This window comes from Pteropus alecto, unplaced genomic scaffold, assembly GCF_000325575.1.
Source record: "Pteropus alecto unplaced genomic scaffold, ASM32557v1 scaffold164, whole genome shotgun sequence".
In the NCBI taxonomy this organism is placed as follows: domain Eukaryota; kingdom Metazoa; phylum Chordata; class Mammalia; order Chiroptera; family Pteropodidae; genus Pteropus; species Pteropus alecto.
The window spans coordinates 4,995,636-5,013,818 of NW_006439568.1; the positions used below are offsets into that span (position 1 = coordinate 4,995,636).

The 18,183-nt window shown below is 47.9% G+C and overlaps 1 protein-coding gene and 1 long non-coding RNA gene across 4 annotated transcripts in view; one reads left to right on the top strand and one right to left on the bottom strand.

Annotated features, from left to right (window-relative positions):
- The window catches only part of ZHX2 (zinc fingers and homeoboxes 2), a 137,663-nt gene that overhangs the window by 100,257 nt on the left and 19,223 nt on the right, over positions 1-18,183 (bottom strand). The gene's annotated exons all lie outside the window — the stretch shown is intronic.
- Positions 9,210-18,158, top strand: LOC112483575. The gene is made up of 2 exons (XR_003047695.1): positions 9,210-15,467; positions 16,123-18,158. It is a non-coding gene; the product is annotated as an uncharacterized LOC112483575 (long non-coding RNA).

Sequence of the window (18,183 nt, forward strand, 5' to 3'; positions counted from 1 at the left end):
CCATAAGTGGCCCCCCTAGCACCCATCATCCAAGCTTCACTTCCATTCGCTGGATAACAAAATTTGGATCCTGTCTACACCGCCTGGTGCCTCAGCAGACTGTTGCAGGGCTGACCCAAGCCATCTCAGAAAAAGAGGTTTTCTAATTGGCATAAATCTCAGCTCTGTAAGGAAGGAAAATGAACTGCCAGCTCTGCTCAAAAACTAGGACAAGGTTCTCTTTAGCAAGTCTCCAGGTACTTTTCAGGCAATCGCTGGGTATCACGAGCCTTAAAATATGCCCCGCCTGGTACGACGTCTCCTGATTAAGCTGGCTGCCAGGCCCAGGGCACTTCAGGCAGCAATGGTGAGTTTCAAAACCACACAATTACTAGTGGTTGGGAAAACCCTTCTGAAACACCGTGCCAATCATTTAATTCATTTCCAAGTCCTTTTTAATGCAAAATATGCTAATATGTTGTTAGAGTGTCCAGCAGAGAAACCTTCTAGAAACCAGGGCCTCTCTTGCTTCAGGTTTAAGTGGAGGGCTGGTGGGAATGGGGCAGGGGGGGATAATGGCCCTTTTTCCTTCCAGTGAAGAAAAGAGACCGATGCCATTGGGCTCAAGTGTTTCTTTGTACTCCCTTCAGCTGCAGAAGGTGGATCACCCTCACAGCTTCTTTTCTGCCCAGAGCCCAAGTCCTGGCCCTGTCTTGTGTCCTTGTCTGTTAGCTCCTCCTGGTGAGCCGGAGGAAATAAAGAAAGGGTGGCCGAGAAATGGTGACTTGGAGGAAAAAATTAATTTAGTCCCGAAGGGTGCAGTGTGGTCTTTGATAAATGGCACAGTCCAGTAGGACCCCATCTCTCTTGCCTGCATAAGAAAGAAGGATGAGTTACAGACCAAGGGCCTCGGATGTTTCAGGGGAATCAGCCTCTTTACCAAATACTACACCTATTTTGCCAGAAATCATGGGCTTCTTGCAATGTACTTCATTAGTGATTCCACAGTATCATCAACAATTGTGGTTCCTGCTTATTCAGTGGGCGCAAACTATTAGATACGACCTTGCATACCTGGCCTGTGCTAGCCCTGGGGCGGGGCACAGGTGGATCTTATCCTTTATAGCTATCACTAACTGAGCACCTACTATCCTCCAGGAACAACAGACGCTTTGACTGCAGTGGGAGAAACACATATCCAGGCACAAAGGAAGTGAGGCACATGTGTGCACGATCACCTACCGGAGTGGGGAAGCCAGAACATAATCTACTGAGTCTCTTGCCCAGAGCTTGCTAATAGCTGGCCGAAGCTGGATTTGGCCCTCAGACACATTTTCTTTGACGTACAGAATACTTAAAACATTTTGAAAATGTCTCATAAAAATCAAGATTTCTTACTGTTCTTGAAAAAATAAAAAGGGGATCTGGGATCTCTGGCATCACTGAATCCACATTACTGCATGGGGACAGTCAGCCTGAGCTCAGTGGCAAATGTTCCTTTTACACTAGGCATAGGCTTTCTAATTTGCCAAAGTCGCCACTACTCCCTATTACTTACCCCGGACGAGCCTCCCTCATTCCTTTCATCTGCCTGACCTCTGTATGCATTTGGGTTTGCAAGCCTAATTTAGGACAGGCCTCTTACCTTGCAAGTGTGGGATCTGAGTCCCAGAAAGGTTAAGAGAGTACGTAAGTACAGCCTTGAGCCCAGGTCTCAGTTGGCACACCTGGGTCTATGTCATTTTTACTATATCACGCTGCATGTACATGATGAACTAAATACAAGAGGACCACTATAACTACCTAATGGATGCATGAGCCAGGGAATAACTGGACGGACCAGCCCAGGTCATAGATGCTGGAGGGTGTGGCAGGGCTGCGGTGGGCAGGAGGGCTGGAGGAAGCTTTGCGAAGGGAGTGGCCCAAAAAAGCAGGAAAAGAATAAAGGGTTCTTGGCTGACTTGACCTGAAATCCCATCTATTCAGTTTTGTTTATTTGTGACTTTTCTAATGTATTTTCTTATTGTAAAATAGAGCACAGATACAGAAAAGCACAAAGCACATGAACATAAGACCTGTTTTCAATTATTTATGTTTGGGGGTGGGGGTCCTGTTTTCTTTCCTAAAGCTACCAAAGCCGCTTCAAAATCAGACTTCCCATGCTTTTTCAATCTGCACTCACTGCAGAGTAAGAAGCCAACCTACGTCTTCCAGTCTGAGATGGGGTAGCAGAAATATTAGGGGGTGGGCAGCTGGGAGACCTGGGGTTTGAGTCCTGACTTGGGGACACGGAGAAGGTAGTTTCCTCTCTGCGGACCTCAGATGAGTAGGCTGGACCAGGTCGCCTGCAAGGTGCCCAGTGCTCTAGGACTCTGTGAGGCTAGGAATGGCTGGGGACAGCCGAAGGAACCTGGTAGGATGTCTGGAAAAAGAAAGTCAGCGATGCAGTCACTTAGTGGCTCAGGCCAGGAGCAAAACTGTCATCGTGGTTACATTAGAATCAGAAACCAGGTGGCAGCATCTACCATAGATCCTTCTAGATAATAAGATGTTGGCGGAAACAGAACTTAGAGGTCATGAACTCTGAGGGGTCCGCGCCCCTCACTCCACCCCGCCCCGCTGATGGGGAGTACACGGGAGTTTGGATGAGGGACGTAACTTGCCCACGGTCTGATCCTGAGCATTAAACTGCTTCCTAGATGCTTTCTCTTTGGCCTTTATTCTATGCAAGGCCTCTCACAAGGTGTGAATAGAAAGGCTTGGACCAGATCTCTCTTTGATGAAAGGGCATAAATTTAAACTTTTGACCCAGTCTGTATAAGAAACACTGTATGTGGTAGTCTGAATTTGGGACTATGACAACTGTAGAATATCCTGAATAATGTATTTTAAATATAAACCTTGTGATAAGCTAGCATGTAGCATGAGTCTATTGTATAGTATTTAGATATCAAAAGAGTTAACTTGTTAATTTAAATATTTTACAGATCTACAATTTTTGTAATCAATTTTAATGTTTTTTCGTATTTTAACATGCCAGAAGACTAAAATATGAAGTGGCCAGGGTCTCTCTTGACTTCTGTGGGGCCAATGCCACAGCAGAGCTTGAGTTCCAGGATCTGGGGGGTGGGGGGTGACCCCTTCAGTTCACTAAACAGGAGTGGGGACGGGGTATGATAAAATGGAGATGAAGAACATCTACCTCGGCCGAGACAACCAGCACTTCCTGCGTACTTACTAAGTGCTAGGAATGTTCTAACGTTTGAGCACAGAGAAGACCAGGCCTTGCCTCAGAGGAAATCATGGCCTAGCTAGGCAGCCAGACCCTGAATGAGCCATAAAGTAATGCGACAAGTACTATGACTGAGAGATGCAGAAAGTGCTGGGGCACATGGGTCGGGGGAACGTGCGTTTGCTCGAGGTGACCCAGAGGCAGATGGTGTGATAGAAGGTGTGGCAGACGGAATAACACCACTTCCACAGATGACCATGCCCTAATCCCCACTACCTGTGAAGATATTGCCTTACGTGACCAAAGGAGCTTTGCAGATGTGATTAAGGTGAGGATGCTGAGATGGGCAGATTATCTTGGTTTATCTGGATGAGCCCAATGTAACCAAAGAAGTCCTTACAAGTGAAAAAAGGAGGCAGGAGGTCAGAGTCAGAGTGATGCGGCTTGAGAAAGATGCAACTGGACATTGCTGGCTTTGAAGACAGAGGAAGGAGCCATGAACCAAGGAATACAGGGAGTTTCTAGAAGCTGGAAAAGACCAGGAAAAAGATTCTCTCCTACAGCGAGTGTCCAGAATGAACAACTCTGCCGATGCCTTGACTTTAGCCCAAGGAGACCCATTTCAGACTCCTGACTTCCAGAACTGTCAGATAACAAATGTGTGTTGTTGTAAGCCACTAAATTTATGGGAATTTGTTACAGCAGCAAAAGGAAACTAATAGAGGAGTCCTGGGGGACCAGTCCTGAACTGGTACCCGTCGAACGTCTATTTCTCCCTCCGAAAACAAGCGCTGTGGGCTAGGTGCTCTCTAAAGTCCCTTCTGGATCTTGCGGTTTTTATGGAAGAATGGAGCAGCCACTGTTCTATAATGGCTGGCAACTTGTTGCATGGGTTGACAGAAAACAGCATTTCCCAGAGTGTGTTTGGTGGAATTTAATTTCTATGGGCTGTTGATGGGGGTTAGTCAGAAAAGAGGACTATTCATGCAGCAAATCGTTACTGAGTACTTATCAGGAGCTATTCTAAGTACTGGGAGAATCAGTGATGAACAGGGCAGATAATGTCATCCCAGCCTTCATAAAGCTCAGATCAGAGGAGCCGAGCTGTGAACCCTGAGAAGGAATACATCTGCCAAAATAAACTCATGTTTAACAGGGTCCAAATTCATAATCAGTGTATAGCAGCCATTGTTTACAGAGGCCTCTCAAGCACACTGCATATCAGTGAAAAGCTGCAGACTGAGCTGCCAAAACTCTTGCACAGTGTTTCTGCCTTCTGAGCTGAACCTTATAAAGGGGTCTCTTGAATCGTATTTCAACCAATGGGCTGAGACCTGCCTCGTCCAATCAGAACTGCACAGCTAGATGCGCAATTCCAATTAATCAGGACAGTGCTATTTGGACCAATCAAGTGTGCAAATTTGGATTCCTCATTTGCATAAAAATGGACCAATCAGGGACCAGGTGGGCACTCTATATAAGCCAGCCTCCGCTTTGGCTCCAGGGAGTGCACTTTGGTTTCCACCCCAACCTGTGTTTCCCCATTTTGCAAAGTGTTTTCCTAAATAAAGTTTCTCCTTGTGCCGAACCCAACTGGGGACTCCTGTTGGCATCGGACTGGTGGCAGCGACCTTTTGTTGACAGAATGAATGCACGAGGAATTAAGGAACAAGCCACTTTTCGCTGGTGATTAGTAGTATGAAGGAAATGACACCTGGTGATGACATAGAGCGGGATGGGGAGGCCGGCTACTCTCAGCAGGTCTCAGCAGGGTGGTCGGCCTGGCCTCCCAAGGTCAATTTGACCTGGGCCTACATGACTAGTTGAGCTGGGCATTTAAGGAAAAGGGCGAACAAGTCTGAAAAAATACTAAGCTAAGCAAAATTAAGTAGAATTATATATGGAGGAGTCCTGAGGGTTTGAAGTTAAGTTAACTGGTTCATGAGTTCATGTAACACATCATTTTATTGAACCAGGCAGTGTTCTTGGCACAAGGAATACAGTGCTGAACAAAACAGACAAGGCCACTAGTGTGTGGTGCACCGTTGGTGTGAGATAGACAATACAAAGGTAAACAGATACACATAACAATTGGGATGTAAAAGCAGTCTCAAGAACAGAGCAGGTAAGAGGACAGAGGTATGGGAAGACCTCTCAGAGGTGTTGATATCAGAACAGAGACCCAATACGCAGGATGAACCAGTGCGTAGCATTTCCCAAACTAAGGTGGCAACGGAACCCCTTTGTGATAGAGCATCTTGCAAGACTCCCGCTTCTCAGAACTCACTTTGAGAAATGCTAGCGTGGAGACAGATGAAGCGTGAAGCTGGCACCTTCACATTCCAGCAGGGCCCAGGTTGGCACGACAGAACGAAGACTATGACTGTCATGAATGCAGAATATGACAGTTCATGTAGGAGTCCCCCTGCCAATGCAGATGAGAAAACGAGAGTGACCGATAGGTCCCTGCTCAGCGGCAGGATTAGCAAAGCCCTGCGCACATTCTCCCGGCTGTCCCGGATTCAGCCTCCGTCCTGCTGGATTCACAGAGCTGAAGCATACGATGAACTCATGATGACATGAGCTGGCCTCTGCAGCATGAACAGATGCTGGCTTTCACATGTCCCAGAGAGCAGAGGATAAGAACAGGAATCTTCTCCTCAGATGTTATTTTGTGAAGAATGCATCTTTGTTTTTAAAGTGTATCTGGGTGACAACGATCCATGTCCACATTGCCCGAGATCTTTACCCAAGTCTTCTTTTAGCCTTGATAAAGAAATGAATTCTACACCCCAGGCCTAGACACAAGATCTGGGGCCCAAACCAGGGCACACTCTGTACTCACGGAAAGTACACACCCTGAGAGACAGACTCATATTCTCTCCAAGGAGCCACAGGGAGTTTCTCTGAGAAAGAACCCCGCCGTCCCTGCAATGTCCTTTCCTGTCTAGAAAAGGCAGTCTGGACTTTGTCACAGCTCACATCAGACGAGGCCTATTATGTATTCAAGTCCCGCTGCAGCCAGCCTTCCAGCATGCATCCCGCTCTGGCAGAAACGCCTCTCCCAGGAGCAGGCTCCGTTCATGGTAAGCTGGGCTCCAGGTCTGCTGGAGGCGGTGATGCCATCACCGCTGGCAGGTGGTGATGCCACTCACCTTCCACCTCCCCTAGGTGAGGAGTCAACACAGAGACAGATGGGAACAGTATTCCCACGGGAACCGCTGTTTGTTCCGAGCCTGTTTCCCAGGGGGAGTGAGATGACCAAGCACACCTGTGGTTTCTCTGCTTGGATGCTCTCCCTGCCCTTTGTCACCTTCTTGTCCTCCTGTCATCTTTTTCATCTCAGCTCAGTGTCACTTCTTCTGGGAAGCTGTCTCGACTGGATTCAATCCCACCATTTTGGGTTATTTCTGGCACATCATGTCTCTTAAGAGCACCTGAGATGGCTTCAAGTCCCAGATCTGTCACTGACTGTCCCTTGGACAAATCCTATCACCTTCCCCAGCCTCAGATACTGAAGGAAGGAGGTTGATAAGATGCTCTCTATGGTCCCTTCCAGTCCCAACCCTCTGGGATTTCCCTTCTTAAAACAAGGGCGAGCAGCTACTGAAGCAGAGGTCCTGACTTTGGGGTTTGACCTTGGGAAAATTCCCTTCCCTCTTTTTCATTTACTCATCACTAAAATGAAGGAGTGTGTTATCCTATTGTTTTCAAACGTTTTAAGGCATGGCATTTTTAAAAAATGCAAACTAACATCTAAAACAGGTAGGAGTGGAGCTGCTTTGAAATAGGAGTGTCCAAAAGGTACAAAAATTTGCCTGCAACTCCTTAATTTTTTTTTTTTTTACATGCTTGATTTCAAATGTCACTCCAAAGGACACAGGAAATGAGAATCTTAAAGGTAGGGAGGAGAAGCCAATCAATTGACCCATTTCCAAATCATTGCCATGGACTCAAAGTGCTAAAACAAAGGACACAAACAACCACTGCCAGCTCTCTGCCTGGTTAGAAAGGAGGCACAGACACCCACGGAGGGGTCCCCGCCCTCGACGTGCTCCTGCGCACCTGTGTCTCCGGTTCCCACCATAAAGTCCCCAGCCACGGAGGGCTGGGCAGCAAACCGCGAGGCCTGGCCCCTGGTCCCCCGGAGCACGCAGCGGAGCCCAGGACACAAACACGGACTTCAGGTTCCTGCAGAACCAGCCCACCCCTCCTTCGGAATTCAGAATTCGCTGGAACATTTCCCACCTAACACTGTTACCCAGAACATCTGCGTGGCTTTCCACAGCCAGGGCTCTGCACACGTCTTTATTTTTCTTACATCTGAATTCATCACCCTCCACGTGGTGAGCAAAACGTGCGGAGGTTTGTAGAGAAAGAGTGAGTACCCTGCTTCCTCTGTGTCAGGGAGACACAAAAACCCATTGAGAAACCCTCCGAGAGAGGCTCCAGGGGTGAGCCTTTGCGGGCACCTGGCTGCCTTCTGATTCGGAAGCCAGAACAGCTGACCTTTCGGAACCAGAGAGAAACCTTTTATATTCTGAGGCAGCCGATTATTAGATTATTATTGTTATATGTTAATGGCTCTAAAGCTCCTCTAAAACCATGTCCTGGAGTTAGAGCTTCCTTTTGTATTCCCTCAATACTTATTTGGCTTATAAAAATGCATGAAATCAGTAGTCACTCTGCAACCCCAAACATGTTCCCCTCTCAATCTCACTGTCTGGTGACGATTCTCTTTATCAATCTCAAGATGGCAGCTGAACCCACTGCACCATGGGCACCTCCCTTTTGTCCTCCCATCCCCACCCACTTGTCCTATTCTGTCCTCTTGAATTTAAACCGTCAACTCTCCAGTGACAGACACAGCAAGCTGGGAGGGGAGGGAGGCCGTGCTATTTATAATCCGGCGTCGTTCGCCCTCAGAACACGGCCATTTTTTCCAGGCCACCTGCCAGAGCCACATTCCCCAGGCTCCATATATGGGCCTCCCCACAGGTCCCTGTGGCCATAGCCTAGCCTATGGCAAGTCGGGAAGGTAAGGCCCAATCTGCGCCTCTGAGGCCTAAGAGAGGCCAACACAGGCCTGGCAGCCTGGCCTCCCCCCGCGGGGTGATCTGAGACAGGATAGAGAGCGTGAGGAGCCCTGGGGTACCGGCCTGACAGAGCTTGGAGAGCAGCCGGCTTTCCCTCAGGGCTTGAAAAAGAATGGTGAGAAAAAAAAAATGTATTCTTGCTCTAAAACATTAGGTCACCCCTTTTTTTGCCAAGTGGTTTTCAATTGTTTCCATCGTGATGTGACTGAGGTCCATGGCGGCCTTGCCAGGCCCTGAGGGCTCAGAAAGCTGGATTTATGGACGCCTTTAGATAGGCAGATGGGAGGGAAAGCCCAGGAGAACAGGCAAGCCAAGGCAAGGGAGCTAGGCTCGGCCACGCAGGTATGCTCTGCGGGCTTTCAGCTCTGAGTAGCATATATTAAGGACACAGAAAGAGAGAAGTGCCCGGCCTCTCACGGGCATTTGGACACGAATACTCCACTGCCTTCTGAAAGCCAAGCTCGGAGGCAAGAGGAAGGACCTGGCCAGTTTACAACTCTGGGCTCTTCTCATCTCTGTCCTTTCTATGTCAACGCCTGTGGGGCCAGGCTGGGGCCACCAGCGTGCGGGTGGCCTAGAGAGCAAGAGACCTGGAAACTGCCCTCTAAGTTCACATGGGCGAGTTCACTTCAAGCTTTTGAACCATGTCTCTAAAACCTCCTCAAGAACTTTCTGCTGTGGACACAGCTATGTCAAATCAAGTTCAAGTCTTTCCTCTAAATAGCCTTCGGTGGCTACTTGGACATCCCTTCCTTAGGATGGAGAGCATCTGGTCTTATTATGAATTGCTATTAATGTTAATAATAACAGTTTGGCTTTACTGAGTGCTGACTGCATGCCAACCACTTAACATACAGCATCTCATTTAATCCTCATAGTGACCCTGAGAGACGGGTGTTATTTTGAAGGTGAGGAAACGGGGGTGCAGAGCAGTGAAGTAGCATGTCCAATGCTTACCCCGTAGGTAAGTGGCAGGACCCGACCCGCGACTGTCCAGCTCCTCACTCCCAGCCTCTCTGCTGTAAGCACTCCTCCCCGCCACTCACTCCTGCAGCCTTCATTGTTACTTTTTATCAGTAGCAGGTGGAGGCCATGTCTTAAACATCTTGCCTCTCCTTCCCTGAGCATCTAGAACAAAGCAGACCCACGGAAAATCTTCACTCATGGAAGCGGTTCTTCCGCCAGGGGCACCCTCTACCTGCCAGCTCTCTTCAACCTAGGACAGTTTCTGATCCTCTTTGGATTCCGTGGCCTCTGTAATCCTCCCTGAGCGGCCACGGTCCTGCATCTGAGGAGGTCCCAGCCATCCCTACCGTTACTGGCTTGCCTGTGACAAATATGGGACTGGCACTTCAGCTGGGGAAAAGCAGCAGCAGGAGTTGATCAATTCCTAAGCAACGAAGATCCTGTTTTCATGCAAACGTCCTCGGCGTTAAAACAAAAACAAATCCCTCCCAGGGAGTGTCCTAGATGCCAAGACACATTTTTGAGTGAGGTTTTGCGCCTGCGCGAGAGACTAACAGGGATGAGAGGAGAGAGTGCGTGCCAAGTGCCGTCTGGTAGACTCTCATGTGAACCTCAGAGCCGCCCCGCCAGCTTGCACCGTCAGAGCCCGACTTGACAGATAAGGAAATAGGCAGTGAGAAATGAGGGAACATGCCCAGTGTCAGTCAGCGGGCAAATGGCGGCCAGGGGACGTGACCAGGTCTGACGGAAGCTGTGTCGTTTCTGACACAGGCACCGGGATCGACTGTGAATACATTCACCTTACGGAGACTGCGGTATGACCACGGACATTTCGAGTGACTTGCTCTTCACATCACCAGATAAAAAGAAATTAGGATGGTGCCCGACTGCCATCTCTCCTTACAAAAAACGAGACCCGGGTGTGAATCTGGATTAAATGTCAGACTTGACTAAATGCTGTTTAATCTGTGACACTTACAAAGTGCTCGGGAGTGTCCTTGACTACTTGGCTCTAGGCGTGGGCTTGGCCTCCTTGCCTCTGAGGCCAAGAGCAGATAAAGAGAGGAGACCAAGAGGGATGTTACGATGTAATACAGGACCTTTGGGTGGAATGACAGTAAGTGCCCTGAGTTCTGAAGAAGTGAGACCTCTGAGGGCTTCCTGGAGGAGGGGATATTTCAATTCAATTTAGGAGGTCTCGTAACAGCTCTGGCCTGATTCTGGAGAAGCTGGGTGCCCGCCAACACCAGTGCTACCGGCATGTCACCAGGATCACCGGGCCTGCCTGATGGTTACGGAAAGTGTCCACAAAGCATCTAGCCTCCAGCTGGTTCCAGCAGCTTTGTCCTTTGAGATCATAGATGCCCAAAGGCCACACACCTAGGGGCAGGCCACATGATTCACTTTTGGTAAATGACCTGTTATACCAGGCTTGTGGCATTCTAGTGCTGTAAGGTTATCCGGTACCACCCTCTTACTGCTCATGCCTCGCCCCAGGCTCATGGTCCAATGAAGACTCCAGCTCAAATCTGTTTCCTCCCGCTCTGAGATCCCCTGTGCAGCCCCAGTCTCACCCTGAGGGGGTAGTAACCGGCTTCGGCACATGCTCTGATGCCCCTGGTGGGCCCGGAGCACAGAGAGCCTAACCACCGGCTGCAGCCTTCCCAAGTCAGCCTGAGAGCGATTCGAGGGTGGGGAGGAGCTCCCAACGCATCTCTCTTCCTAGTGCCCAGGCAACGGTCTGGTGCTGCGGAAGGCGAGTAGGCAAGTCTGGCAGGAAAATAGGGCCCACGAAGGGGTTTTGTGCAAGTTAAAAGTGACGAGAAGCAGCTAAGAAGAGTGGGAAGAGATGGACTCTGTGTACCAAAGACCCGGTCTGGCATCGGACACTGTCACTGTGTCAGGGATTGAGAGAGCTCCCCTTTTCCTCCCAGCGTTGCAGCTGGACTACATTTCCCAGCCTTCCTTGCAGTTAGGAGTGGTCATGTGACTGCATTCTGGTCAATGGAACATGAATAGAAGAGATGTGGGCCAACTCCAGGCCTCGCCCCTAAAACCCTCCCACTTATGGTTCTCTCTCTTTCTCCATCTACCAACTGAATGGAGAGAGCGCCCAGGATTAGAGGGAAACAAAGCCACAAGAAGGAGAGAGCCCGGGTCCCTGAATCACCGTGTGGAAGGCCGCCTGCCAAACACACACCCTGAATCGCGTGAGCAGGAAGTAAACCCTAAGGGCTTAAGCTATTAAAATGTGGGGGCAGTTACAGCTCTTAGTCCAGCTTGACTAATACAGTCTCTTACTAGCCATGTGGCTCTGGAAAAGTTTCTTAACCTACCAGAGTTTCAGTTTCCTTCTCTGTGAAATGAGAATTAAAAAAATCTTCCTGAGAACCACCAAGGTCACCCTTGTCAGCCTCCTGCATTATAACTTCTGTGAGTCCGAGGCCCTTTTGCCTTCACCAGTCCCGTTCTGCATTTTAAAAAAAACCCCAAATGCAAAAAAATTTAAAATTAGGGTTTACAGTTATAATTGCTATAAAGATGAATATAATCTAGGCTGAATTCATCATGATGGTTATCATTATTATTTTTATATTTGATTTTATACTCACTATTATTATATTCATTTTTTTCTTCCGATTTTAAGAGAAATTAAAATTAAACATTTTCTGGGGTCCTAAAGCCGTGAGCCCTGGGCACTCACTGTTCCTATTGTACTTAATGGAGAAGCCAATCCAGCTTACTATAGCACCTGGCCCGCCACTCACGCAATATGTGGTAACTATGGATATTAAAAATAATAATAGGGAGATGGAGGCACGAAACAGCGACAAATGGTTATGAAGCCCTTTCATACGTCTCATTTTCTCCAGCTCTCGCCTCCATTGTCTAAGATGCATGTCGTCTGTATTTTCTGAAGCAGAGAAGTGAGGGTCAAGGAGACTGCGTTATGCTCAAGAAAGGCAGGGCATCCACCACTCGGTGCTGTACGCATGGCACCTTACGTCAGCCACCATGCTAGGCACCTGTCTTATTTTATCACATTTAATTTTCACAGCCCGATGATGAGGTAGGTTTCTTACTTAACCCCATTTTATGACTGAAAAAAGAAACTGATGCTAAGGACAAGGAACTGAGCTCAGAACCGAAACCACTTCTAGTGCTGAATCTAATGCTCCTTCCACCACCTTGCCTTTCCATCTATCAATAGCTGTGTCGTGAGAATTGATAAAGGGCAGTGTCTGTGGAGGGTGTCAGACACCCCAACACCTTCCGCAGAGCAGAGAAGAACCTGCTCAGGGCTGACATGCGAGATTATGCTTTCTCATTCTCCACCCAAATGTACTCTTTAGAAAGTCTAATTATAGTGACTTCTATTTTCTTGTAAATAACCACATCTGTCATAACTGATTTGACTGATCTGAGGCTCCAAGTTGGCAGTCTTGGCGGCCTGAGCCAATGTGTCAATTATGCCAAGGAGGCTGTAAGCAAAAGTTTCACAAATGGAAGAGAGAAAAGAAAAATTAGTCACAGGCATATAGATGGTGGGGATCGATACATGCTTTTTCACAACAAGGAAAAGCATATAACTTAACATGGCCGATGAGTGTCAAGCCCTTAGCAACCCAACTTAGTAAAAACAGAGCCAGGCAGATCCCAGGAAATGAAAACCATCTTTTCAGTGAAGACTCAGTTCTAGAAACTGGCTTCTTAAATAGCTTTCGAGTCTCAGTAGATACTTCCAGGAATTTGCCATAGCCCTTAAAGCTTGTTTTCAGGGAGAAAGGCAGAAGGAAGTGCTCCCATGATTCAAGAATGTAGTCTTAAGGGCTAGATTCAGAGTGCGGCTGTTCAGCCGGCATCAAGTATCAGCAAGAACTTTGTATCTGGACTTACGTACAAGTCTACCCTCTCCACCCCAACCTAGCGGTAGTGTGACTAAGGAAATCACTGAGGCTTCCCGAATCCATCTCAAGCTTTCTCTTCTGTAAGTGCTGACAACCTAGAACTCTTGTGGAACTGATGGTATAATGACTGTGTGTGACAGCCTGTTGGAAAGTGTAAGCACTGCATAAATGCTAATCATCATCCTTATTACTCACGGATCAGCATATACTGAGTCCTGTTTTCAATCCATGGCTTCTTTCTTTCCTCAAATAACTCTAAGTAGAAACGGTCACGCTTTAAGTCAGAGAGGGGTCGTATGAGAGATGGGATCTAGTTGGGACTTCTTTCATAGGAAGGTGTTTGAAAGTCATTTTATCCACCATGCTCTGAAAGCCCCTGCATCCGAAAGGAGCATCTTCCAGGTGGGAACGTGGGAAAGTGAACAGCGCCTCTCATCTACTCCCCACCTGCCCACCGGAAATGGACACATGCTTTCCGCGACCCGATTCCTGTAACCTGCCTTGGGTCTAGCTGACCTATGCGAGCAGAGTAATCAGAGCAGAGAGGCTGATGCCCTACTGACTAGGCTCTGAGTTCAGCTCAGTTGTTTACTTATGGTGTGACCTTGGGCAAGTCACCGCACCTTTCTATGCTTCAGTTTCCTCATCTGTAAGATGAGGGTAAGAGCAGTACCTGTCCAGCCCTTGGGGTGGTGGAGAAATAAATGAATCAACACATGTCAGTGGGGCCAGGCCAATGGGAACCAATCGGTATGGGTTGGAATTTACTACGACTGCGGCGACATTCACATTACAAGTCAATGGCCTTCCCTCCCCCATCCAGTATCTATTAACACGAGTGTTTAACATGTTAACCATCTTCAGATTTTCCACATTAAACCCCTTACTAGAAAGAACATTCTGTGGTCCACACAGAAGATCTGGCGGCAAGAATAGTGTTAAAAGCTCCATGATCTGTATCTGAATCTTCAAGAGTCACCTCCTTCAACAGAAGTTCGTTTCAAAGGCAGAGATGTTGGAGAGTTCTGGGTTTAGAATCAGAGGGCCGAGTCCTAGCCCAATGCCATTTTCTCTACTTTGTGGCCTTGGGCAAGTCGCTGCCTGTCTCTGAGTATTAATTTTCTTGGATGTAAAGTAAAGGGGGCTTTTGGCTATAAATTTCAGTTTACTCATCTGTAAAAAGGGATAATAAGAACTATCATAGAGGTGCTATGAGGTGTAAACCAAAAAACTAAGATGGATGAGGCATTCTCCCTACATCATCCCATTAATCCTTAAAAGAAGCCAACGAGGCAGGTGTTACTTTCCCCCATTTTACAGACGAGGAAATTGAGGTTTTAAGGCCAGGTGTCTTCATGTGTCATGGCAGCAGTGTGAGTTCCAAAGCTGCACACTGGACGAATTCTAGGGCTTACATTTAGGTCTTCATTTAAATGACAAATAAAAATGTGGATGGTTTTCTAAAGCAATGGTTTTCCTTTGCTTTGCGTCTATCACTATTTCTTCAGAAAATGCCAGTGCAACATTGTAACAACATTGGCAATCTTTGTTAACAATATAGCTACCGATGTGGAGCTCCAATCCAGACTGGTCAGGTTCAAATCCTGATAAGGTCACTCACCTACTGACTCTGGTATCCTGGCAAGTTACACCCCTCCTTGTAACTGATTCCCAGCTGTGAATCTGGAAGGAGTGTGGTGAGAATCATGGATTATGAACGATGAATTATGTGGGTTAACAGATGGCTTTGTGGTCACAGCCAGTGCTTTTTATAGGTTATTATTATTTGTTAGTTCTGTTGTTGTCTAGTCCTCTACAGTTTACCCAAGTCGTTCCCCTTATATCATATGTGGTTCTTGTATCTAAGAGGAGTCAGGGCGGAAGTGATCATTTGCCTCTTAAAAGTATTTAAAGGTATAATTATTACCCCATTTTACAGATGAGTAAGTATACTGAAACTAAAATAGTGACCCACCCAAGGTGACAGGATGGTTCAGGGTCAGATGTAGTCACTAAGACCCATTTGAGTTCTTCTGATAACAAGGCTGGGTGGCTTTTATGTTTGTTTGTTTGTTTTTATTTCCTATGCTGCACTTCACATCCCTGTGACTATTTTGTAACTTGCGATTTGTACTTCTTAATCCCTTCACCTTTTCAAGGGCTGGATGACTTTGGACAAGTCGCGGTATCTCTCTGAGCCTCATCTATAAAATAAGAGGGCTGAAGCTGAAGCCTCAACTCTATCATCTCCTGACAGAGAGACACTAAGTACCCGACGAAGCGAAGGTATCTAGAGACAGATTCTGGACTTGAATTAGGGGTCTTCCACTCACGCCTGGGTGACAAATTACTTGAGCAAATTACTTAATGTCCCTATACTTCGGTTTTCTCATCTGCGAAATGGGGCTAATAATAGAACCCGCTCTAGAAGGTACTTAGGGGAACTGAATGAGTAAAGCCATGTGGCGTCTCAGGACAAGGCTGCCATTGTTACTAAGGCTCACGTGGCCAGCTCAGCCTCCCACACCCTGGTCGGCTCTAAGCCCTGCGTGTCAGTACCAGATTACTCTCCTGATCTTGGTGTACCTACTGTGCAGGGCATTGCCTGTGGTTTCCAGGTTGGGTGGTCTCAGGCAGAAGCGCTAAACTCTCAAGCGAAATTCAAAGGCCACTTCCAAGTGCCTAACATTTCAATCTGAACGGAAAACCCTAGTTTTCTATTTCCGCCTATACCGCCGACAATGGTGTTTTGCTTCCCTTCCCATACAGTCTGGAAATCCTGAATAAATGTCGAAAAAGAATTCAACAAATATATAATAGTATTAAAACTCTTAGCAGTGAACCATTTCTTATATTACCAGAAGCTTAAAGGGATATTTTCAATTACATTATTCAATAAATATGCTATTTAGGGCTTAAGTGATGTTGCTATAATTTGTAGTTAATAGGTCAGTGGTTCATTCATTCAACTGGAAAATATCCGAGCCTGCCTGGGAGCCGAGCAGCGCCCCAAGCTTCGATGATCCAACAACAACCATAATAGCAGCAGCGGCGGCAAAGGCAGCTCCCACTCACCAACCGCCTCTTGTGCCTGCCTTAGCCTGGCGGATCCGCTCTCCATGCTCCTCCGCTCCGCTCCGTGATGCCTGTGGACTGCTTAGCGGGCATCCTCACCTCACCCCTTCGCTTCCGGGTGAGTTCTACCGGTGGGAGGAACCAGCACGAGATCAGAGGGTCAAAGGACAGTGAGGTCCCAGACCCACTGTGGGACCATAAAAAATGCATCGTTTTGTGCTTCGGCTTCCCCACTCACCTGATGGGGCAAATAGTAATACTTACTCCATGAATGCGACTTAACTGAGTTAACGCGTTTAGAACAGTGCCTGGCCATAGTAGGTATGCAGTAAACGTTAGCTTGTACTACTTATTTTCATGTGGGACAGCCACTCTGCTGCAGCTACGCCTCTCCTGAGTTCCAGTGGCCACACTGCTTCTGTCCCAGGGGAGGGAGGACCTCCAGCTGTTGCTTGCTCTGGGATCCCCATGGCTTGCTGGCTTCCCTGAACCCTGTCTACCCTCTGTGAATGGTCCATTCGTTAATCTCCTCACTACTCCATGTCCTGCTGGGACTCTAAATCCAACACCTGTACATACTGTTCTAGGTGGTTTTCATGAGTTTTCTGTAATGCTTACATCATTCCTTTAAGGGAAGTGTTACTGTGCCCATTTCTACAGATGGAAAACAGGTTTAAAGTTCAACTCAAGCCCCACGATTAGGAAGTGGTTAAGTTGCATTTCAAATTCAGGCCTAACTTTCATACCCAGGCTTAGCTTTAATGCCCAATGAAAATGACACATGCACCTGTGACTTCCCAAATGCTTATAGACAAGAGGTGATGACAATCTTGTGTGATGACTAGTCTCAGAAGTATAAGAACAGTGAACCTGACCGAAGCCAAGGGCACCTAGAATTGGAGTGTCAGTCAGAGATGGCTTCCTGGAGGAGGTGATGTTGCCCTGACTCATAAAAGATGCGGAGTTATTCTGAGAATGAGATAGAGAAACTGGAATGGGTAGAGGAACAGAAGGATGAGAGAAAGAGAGAAGGAGCTTTTCCAAGAGCTGCAAGCCGTTCGAAAATCCTAGAGCAGAGAACTCAATGGGGAGGTGAGGGCAAGAGAGAGAGGCTGGCTCCTCGTGACGAAGAGCCACGAGTGCTGAGCCGAGGAGCAGGGAGCCCGCCACACTTTGAGTGGGAGGCCTGAAGAGCAGCGGAGTTACAGCCCCTCGGGCGCGGCCCACAGCAGTGGCTGATGGGAGCTGGTGAGGAAGTACCACACCTGCCTCGACCCTCAGGGAGAGGACGCCGAGGGGCGCCGCGGCCTTCCCTGGCGCGCAGGTGCACGGTGGGGCTGAGCCCCAGCTGCCCGCCATGCGAACGTGCTTGAAAGCGCCCCATGTCCTGCCCCTTCTCAGCCCAGTGCCGCATCCCGGCTCCTACCCCAGCGCTCCCGTCACTTCTCGAATAAACGACCTGCACTTGAATTTTGGTCTTGCGGCCTTCCTCCGGGGAACCCAGACTGAGACGGTCTGATTCTTGGTTTCATAGAATGAAAGAGCACAGAATGAGGGGGCTTCAGGAGTAAGAACCTTCCAGAAGCAGGGAACACATGGAATCTACAGCCAGTTAATGGAGGAGGTGAGATTTATCCTGTGTGCAGGCCGAGGGCTCTAAGCAGCTGCCATGCATGCGAGGGCATCCAGGATCCTGTGTTCTAGTCTTAGCTCTGGACTCAGCATCATATGCTGGAGAGAACATGGCCTTTCGAGAGGGGTTGATCCAGATATGAATTCAGGCTGGGTCCCAGATAGGCAGGTGACCCCTATAGGAAGTTACGTGGCCTCCCAGCGCCTCGGTTTGCTCAGCTAATGATGTTCAAGTGTGAAAATGTAAATAAAAAACACCTCACTAAGGAACTCTAGGTTCCTTTCTAGTGTCTTT